Source organism: Limulus polyphemus, unplaced genomic scaffold (genome assembly GCF_000517525.1).
Source record: "Limulus polyphemus unplaced genomic scaffold, Limulus_polyphemus-2.1.2 Scaffold3605, whole genome shotgun sequence".
Lineage (NCBI taxonomy): Eukaryota > Metazoa > Arthropoda > Merostomata > Xiphosura > Limulidae > Limulus > Limulus polyphemus.
The window spans coordinates 98,690-107,672 of record NW_013669215.1 but is presented as its reverse complement, the minus strand read 5'-3'; the positions used below and the strand labels follow the sequence as shown (position 1 = coordinate 107,672).

The following is an 8,983-nucleotide window of genomic DNA, read 5'->3' as shown; positions in this document are numbered from 1 at the left end:
ATTGGGTAAGTACTTTATTTCTTGTTTTTCATATTTATTCTTTATTTATTATTATAAAAGTAACTAAAATCTAAAAATACATATCTTTTTAAGTTATTTAAGACTAGATTAGATAAAATAAGTAATACAAGTAATATAATTAAAATGTTTCATGAGGCATGCATGTGAGTAGCTCCTTGTAACTTGTAGGTAATGTAATTTAGTAGCATAACATGACTTGCAAGTTCTCCAAGTGATTTACAACTTATAATGGCATGGACAGTAGTTAGACACAGTTCAAAGGGCAATAAAACAATAAAATATAATTATAAATAGATGTATATTGTTACTTGGATAAACAAATGTAGTTCATGTTATAATAGAAGTCATTTTAGAAAAAAAAAGGGTAATTTATATTTATTTCAATATTTGTTTTTTCCTGTGGGAGTTACAAGGTTGATCAAATTGACTGATCCCGTATAGAGATAGGGTAGAAAACATTTTACTGAAAAATAAATTCAGTTGAAATGCATGTAGGAGGTTTTAGGGATTACACAAAGGAAATTTTGGATTTTTAGGATGAAGAAAAGTATTTTTAATCTTAACACAAAAATCATTTTGCACACAGAATATTTAAAACAAATGCTCAATATATTCAAGAACAAATCTTTATTTTAGTTTATTAAAAATACTTCACTAAAAAATATGATTTTTTGCATGTGAAAGACTTATAATGTTAACTGAAAAACTGCCAAATTTTGTGAATATATATATATATATATACTTTATATACTTTATCTTTAGAAACTGTCACATGTCATTTTAAAAATGACTTGAATATTTCTTGCAAGTACTAGCATTGTTACAATAATCTGATCTGAAACATCTATAGATTTTAAAGTGAGTACTCTGACAAGGCCCATTGATACAAAGTTATTTGCCAACATGGTACCTAGAGAATTTTGAAGCACGAGTCAAAAGTGCATTTATGAGTGAAGAAAGATCTCAAAGTAAAATATAAGCACTTGTATATTTAACTTTGATTTCTTTCATATACAAACAGTGATAATTGGACATTGATGTTATTTATTTAGTTATTAAGGTTATATGTTGCAGTACATACCAGTTCACTCTAACTTTTTTGATACAATAATAAAGCTTCTTGCAATTATTGTTTGATAAGAGAGAAGGATTAAGTTGTGCTATTGTGACAATTATTGTTTGATAAGAGAGAGAAGGATTAAGTTGTGATATTGTGACAATTATTGTTTAATAAGAGAGAGAAGGATTAAGTTGTGCTATTGTGACAATTATTGTTTGATAAGAGAGAGAAGGATTAAGTTGTGCTATTGTGACAATTATTGCACTTATGGTTCAAATGTGAAATCTGTACTGGTTACTTTTACTTTTTTAAAGGGGAGCTAGATGTGGTTCAGGCAAGTTTAGACTCGGCTCAATGGAATAATTAAATTAACATTTTGGTTCTGTAGTATCACTGTGCATATTTTATTGCTAGGTACCAAATAATAATTACAAATGAAAAACTAGTGAGTAACATTCTAAGAATTTTTTTCTTTTATATCTATTTCATAGTCGTGTGTGTGTGTGTGTGTGTGTGTGTGTGTGTGTGAGAGAGAGAGAGAGAGAGAGATAAAAAAAAAGACTATTAACTGCATAACAAGTAATTTTTGTTTTTAATAAGTTTTAAGGAGTATTTGATTTCCTTTTAGTGAACATAAAAAATATTCCACCAGAACATGGTTGCAGTGTGAGATGTTTTATCAGTAAAAGAACAAATAACCTAGAATGTAATTTATACATGTGAAATGTAGTGAGGAGTGATGAAAAACACATTTGTTGTCTGTCTGTTTTTATCTATAAATGTTGATACATAGGTTCACATTCAAATGAAACAAGATAAAACAAGTTGTTTTATGGTAAACTCAACTTCTTGATGAGTATAGTAAACACATACATAGAATGAGATCATGATTTATGATTCATGTAAACCAAGAAACATGATAGACCATTTGTGTCTTTAATCTTGATGTTCTTTTCAAGTTTCTTGGCTGAGTCCATTGTTAGCTCTTTAAATACCAATTAGAATATTTCAAACAGTATGTGTACTGAAAAGAAAACAATTTATAGTATTTAGCTTTAATCACTTGAATTATTTTTGTATCTTTTTTTGTATGCATCTTAAACTTCACACCAGATTTTGTATTATTAGAGTTGTGCATAAGAAAAACTAAATTATTTTTTTTTTCAGTTAAAAGTCAACTTGTTCATCACATTTTGACCATGAGTTCAAGTTATCCTTTTCTTTCAATTAGAATGCTCACAAATGTGATATGTGATTAAGAACAAAGATATGGATGTATGGCTCTTGAATTTTTTTTCTTCTCCTATTTGTTGATTGTTTATTAGAATGATGGTCAGGGTTAAAGAATATAGGTCTGCAGTTTTAGGAATTGTTACTCTTCATTTGTTTTGTTTAGTTTGAGCAGTTGTTTTCTGATTAGAGATAATACACTCTTACAATGTTTATTGTATATTGAAAGTTTATCTGATGTATGCACTCATAAAACTGTGATATATCACAATCAGAGCAGATTATTTAGTATTGCTTATGTAGGTCTCCAGTATACATGGAGATCCTGTACAAGAACCTTTTATTGATGTATCTGTTGGAGGATCTGAGGTACCTGGTGGAGATCCTGATATTGTGGCTGTATGGGCAGTAACTATTTTGGGTCGAGTGAGTGTTCTCAATATTCTTTTCATAATGTTAGATAAATTTAAAGAATACTTTAGGTGCTATTTAGTGTAGCAGTCAGATTATAGAGACAAATATTTTGTCATTTCTAGTTGGTTAATTTTAATTTGTTTTTGGTAAATGTTTTTATGTTTGTTAATTCAGCTGTAAATTACATTATTTGAAATAAAACATATACCACTTGAATTAATTTCTTACATGATTTTCTCATAAAGTGACAGTGTTTAGAAACCTTTGTTTCACCTTAACCTTTTCCAGCCTGTACATACTGGCATACACTGTACATACACATATTACCCAAAGAAAAAGTGTGACATCAAATTTTGAAAAATTGCTTTTTTGCACCCTAACAATTTCCTCCAAAATTAAAATTATAATTGAAATGTGGAGATTTTTCATTTTTTTTTGATACATGTTTTATAACGCTTTTGAATAAAATAATAAAAATCTAACTTTTAGCCCTAATTGTCAATTTTTAGCCTCCTATGGAAATTTTGTTTGTTTATTTTACTCAAGTAATTGTCTTACCAATTAATTTTTTGTCTGTACAAATTGAGTTTTATAATTCAATCACTAGACCATGCCTACATTCAATGCTAGAATTCCCATTTCTACCATTGTTAAAAGGTCAGTCTTAAGTATTTTTGAACATATGTTTAATAAATATGTAGGCCATGAATAGTTTTTGGTATAAAATAGATTGAGATAAATATTAACTATTGTTATTAGTTTTAATACTTTATACAATTTGTATTCCACCATTTCTTTTAAGAAAGTGGCCTACTATGTACATTTATTAGGCCTACTATTCATATATGTATCAGCACTGACTATAAGATTAGCCATTATGCAGTGCATGTATAATGGTGTAGCACGGTGGTTTTTATTGTATTATAATCATAAATTGACCAAAAAATAATCAACTTGTATTTCAAAACATCCCATGGTTATTGTGATGAATGGTTGAAATGTCTGTCTGTTCAGATTTAGAAGCTTATATTAATGAAAGGTCAAAGTTGGGATAATATTGTAAGGTGACAGTGAAAGGATGAAATATTATTATCAGAGAATCATATTTGTAGTTTTTAACAGTATAGACTTATGTTTTTACCATTCTATGTATAATTATAATTTATTAGTTCTATTTGCCTTAACATTAGCATATCAAGTAAATGTGAACCTTATCTCCAGGTAATGTTTCGTTATGGAGTAAGAACAGTTGCTCCTGAAGGCCAGGGCTGGATCCATATTACAACACCAGCTGGATGCGAGGTCAACCAGATTTCTGTAGGCCCAACAGGACTTGTGTGGGCATTGTTATGGGATGGGTCCACAATTGTCAGAACAGGAGTAACTCGTGAAAACATAAGAGGTTGGGAGAAAGTAAAGATATTTTGACTGAGATGCATGTAGCTTGGTTTTAGGCATGTTTCTTAGGTCCAAAACTAGATAGTTAAAGTATTCATCACTAATAGTCATGGATGACTGGTTGATTGCAATATACAGTGAAAAAATATAAAAAATAATCATTATTAAAGCTTTCAAATGATTGTAATAGTAACAAAAACACCGTAGTTCATATGTTTGGCCTCAAACCACATATCCAACTGGGTACCTAAAGTGCCATCCTTACAAGACTTGTCAATAACAATTTTTAAGTACAAGAATTCAATACACTCATAGCACAAATTAGAATGAAAGTCTGTAATTCAGAACATTTACTCAAAAGCTTTTAAAACAAAATCCAGATCTTGTCTTCATTAACCACACAAACTTTACACCACTTACTAACTTTAATGTGTTTAACGGTCACGTACTTCAGATGAGCTTCTTTGTTATCTAACCATAACCATTTTTCCATAACATTCTCCTGAATGGTGTAGCAAGTGGCTATGTTACACAGTGGTTTTTATTGTATTATAATCATAAGTTGACCCAAAAAATGAAACTTATATTTCAAAACATCCCATGGTTATTGTGATGAATGGCTTCTTTGTTATCTAACCTTATCCTTCAACTTCAAACTTGATTTTTTCATAACATTTTCCTAGTGTTTTGTTGTCTTATGACTCCATTCTACCCCTGTTGTTTTTAGAAACTCGCCTAACCTTCCATGATTAAATCCTGCTTTCACACCAAAATCCAATTACACCATTTCTCATTCTTTGTTTTTGCTCTCAGTTCTCCTTGACAGGAGATCCATTCTTGTTGGCTTCTCATCATCATAATTGCTGGTACCCTGGAGTATATTACTCCTCAGTCAGTATATAACTTTCCTTGGCAGCTGTATAACATTGAGGCCTCAGCACACCAGCATTTGGAATGTCACTAGCTAGTTGAAAAACAAAAATGTTAGAAGCATCAGGAATTAAATCTTGTGTAACAAAAGTATTTATGGAAAATGAAATGTTGTTGAATTCTAATTGGTCAAAAGGTCAGCTAGGTGTGTAGGTGGAAATGGGGTCATAACTTGGTTATGATCATTACTATTTTTAGAGGCTGCGTAGTATGCTATTTCAATCAAGTTTTACTTTCTCTAACACAAAGCTACCTTGATCTTCTATCTGCCCTCTAAGCTTTGCTAAAACTTTACACACTCAGTGCACTAGTTTATATACCTCATCAATTTTGTGTCATTTTTGAACATATACGTATCCACCAATCCTCACTTTCTCGATTGGAACAGCATTGTTTAGACATGATTTTTTTTTCACATGTGGCTACCATTTATAAATTTGCTACTTTGCGTTTTCAGATTATTTTTTAAACAGTTTTTTACTGTGCTTGCATTCATTTGTTTCAAAATTTTTTTATATATTTACTTTCAGTATAGAAAAATAATAATGTTACGTATCATTACTACCAGTAACATCTAATTCATTGTTCTATCTGAATAATTTTTTTTTGTCATTATTAACTATGTGCCTTATCATCCCAATTTTCATTAGTGTAGAACTTAATTATGTGTTCTTTGTCATCTAGGTTAATTTACATGAATTTTAAGTTGGATATTGATTATGAATGTGTTTTCTAGGTAATTTTAGTTGGTTTGCATGTTAATTATTATTACATACTTTGTGGACTAAGAAAATTTAAATAGTTTGTCCATTTGATATTTATAAGTACTTTGTTAACTTGAGGGTTGCAGTTTTGAATCCTGGTCCTACCAAACATGCTTGCCTTTTGAACTGTGGGAGCATTATAATGTGACAGTCAATCCCACTATTTGATGGAAAAAAGAATAGCCCAAGAGTTGGTGGTGGGTGATAACTAGATACCTTCCCTCTAGTCTTTTGCTGCTAAGTGAGGGATGGCTAGCTCAGACAGCCCTCATGTAGCTTTACTCAAAATTCAAAACAAACCAAACTTTGTTAACTAGGTATGTTTAGATAGTTTGAATGTTACATATCATATTGCTAGTAATATGTAATTCATTATTCTATTTGAATAACTTATTTTCATTTTTGTTAACTATGTAACATATAATCCAAATTTTCATCAGTGTAGGACTTAAATATTTTTTGCTTTGTTACATTGCTGATGTGTTAGTATTTTTCCCATTCATAGGGCTTTGCTTTGACTCCTTTTCTTACATTTGTGATACTAGAAACCTCATTTTCTCTGCATAATCTACAATTTGGAGTTCTTCCCCACAGTGCCCACATCATTGGTAGTTATTTATTGCTCTAAGTTGAGTGTTTCAATTCAAGGCCCTACCATCCCAACTAAACTTGTCTTCCTCAGTCTTTGCATTCTTCTTTCAGTGGATGACTGGCTCCTGTTTGCTTCTTCCAGTTCACAGTCCACACTCTTCTGTTCCTATAAGAAGCAGCACAGGTGGGGGATTCCCCACTGATGACAGTGGGGAAGTCCATTCTTACCCCCACTCAATACTCTGTTCATTTGGGGGGGGGGTTTCTTCTTTCCAACCCCAGTCAGGCCCAGCCTTCTTGTCTTCATTTATGAGTTTGGAGCAGGCAGTTCACAATCCCTCGCCTCACATTTCTTACAGCTCGAGATGTTCTATCTCTTTGTGGATGTGAGCTTCCTTAGAAGCTCTCATTCCTATAGGTCAGGCTCATATGCATTTCCTTCATTGGACACTTCTAGATCAGTGGAACTTCTCCTCAGATCCCTTGGACCATCCTTTTACCCTTTTTTACCCTTGGCTTGGTGGTTAGACAAAGACCAGACCATGGCAGGGGTACTACTTATTCCACCTCATCTGGATTTACATGTGTTCATGGACTCATCTTCAGAGTGTTGGGGTTCTTACCTCAACTCCCAAGAGTCTTCTCTTCACATCACCATTCTTGAGCCTATGGCAGTTCATCGAGCTCTGTCCCACTTCCTTACTCTTCTGCGGGGTAGGGTGGTTATGGTATTATAGTACATTCTGACATATCCACAGTGGTTGTTTATATCACAGAGCAAAGGGGTACCAATTCCAGGTCTCTGCTTTCAGATCTTGGATCTCCTTTTCAGGACCACAGTCACCATATTGTGGTTGTAACTTGCCATTTTCCTGGCTCCCTGAATCTGGTTTTGGATTGGTTATCTTCTCCCAAGAAGATTCTCCTCACGGAGTGGTCCCTCAATCCACAGGTCTCGAGGTGGGTGTGTGTTCTCAATTGTGGACACCTCATATATGCCTTCGCCATCCACTGGAATACCAAACTTCCTTCCCTTTGATCTCACATTCCACCTTCGCTAACTCTGGGGGGTGGACCCCCTCTGTCAAGATTGGAGGAGTGTCTGCCTACTGCTGACTCCATATTGGCCAGTGCAACCATCATTCCCACTACTCTGACCTTTACTTGTACAACCTCCCATATCATTACCTCTGTCTCAGTCCCTGTTCTGTCAACCTTGGTCATACATTGTTCATCCAGATGTCACTACACTCTGTTTTCACTCATCTTTTTGTCAGGTCCACAGTCTCAGCCCAGAGACTGACTTCACATGTTGCATTTTTCTTTCCAGGTCTATTAGACCTTCTTTCATATCCATATCCCACAGATAATGGTATACCTTCTGCTTTTGGTCTCTTCGACATGGTTTCTGTCCTTTCCACGCTTCCTTTACTCATCTTTCCCAATTATTCACTTGTTTGTTTGACAGAGGTTGTCCACTTTGACTGTGTCTAGCTATTGGGCAGCCTTGTCAGACACCTTCTGTTTCTCCAGGTTTCATCTGGATTTGTCTTCACCTGTCATTTCCCTCCTTTCAAGTCATGCATCATCCATGTTCCTTAAATTTTTCTGATTGGGACCTCAGTGTGGTCCTCTTTCCCTTTTCCACCCTCCCTTTGAACTTTTGTTGTCATGTTCCATCTACCATCTCTTCCTCAAGATCTATTCCCTTCTCCTCCTTGTTTGTAGAATTGTAGAGCAGGTATTTATGCATTTACTGTTACCTGCTTCCTCTATCATTCCTCGTATATCTCCTTGTGTCCCAATTAGTCCTTTCTTCAGACCTATGCTGCCTGTGAAGGCTGTTTAGCTTTCACATCCATTTCCTTATCTTCCATCAATCACCAGTTCTTCTTAATTTAACTTTTAACTTTTAAATCAGCTTTCTGTCAGAAGGCAAAAGAAGTTTTTGATTGTCACTAATTTTATTATTTCCAAATGAGATGTATCTGTTTTAATTTAATTTCTAACATAGTTTATTATTTAGTAATTTTATTTTTTTAGTTTTATTATTGTTATTTTTACTATTTTTGTTTTTATTTAATCCTAATTAACAATATCTTGCTAATCTTTATTTGTATCTTTTGATCTTACTTTACTTGCAGATCATTCTAGTTTTCATATTACTTTTGAAATTATATTTTTAAATCATTTTCTTTGGTTCTTTTCTTTTGCCAAGTATTTTGTTTCTTGTGCTCCCCTTTACTACCCTATTCCTTCCTTTTCTTGCACCATAATGCAGCCACTCCAACTTAAACACTTCCATGTTCTGATGGTGAGTTGCTCCAGTTATCTATAGCATTGCTGAAGATCACTCACTTTCACAGCTTATTCCCAAATCACCCCTGAAAAGGGAACATCTATCTTCAGAAACAGGAACGTTGAGAGCCAGCACGGGCCCCGGGGCAAACAACCTCGCCGGCCCCCTTTCTCTCTGTCTCTTTTTAACATTTTCAAGAATTTATTAAAAAGATCCTAAATTAGGACAGCAACGAGCTCATAAACCAGACAAAATTATAGCAGCAGCTGTTTTTAC

At 33.4% G+C, this 8,983-nt stretch overlaps 1 pseudogene; it reads left to right on the top strand.

Annotated features, from left to right (window-relative positions):
* LOC106469671 overlaps positions 1 to 8,983 on the top strand; it is a 58,453-nt pseudogene that overhangs the window by 7,039 nt on the left and 42,431 nt on the right.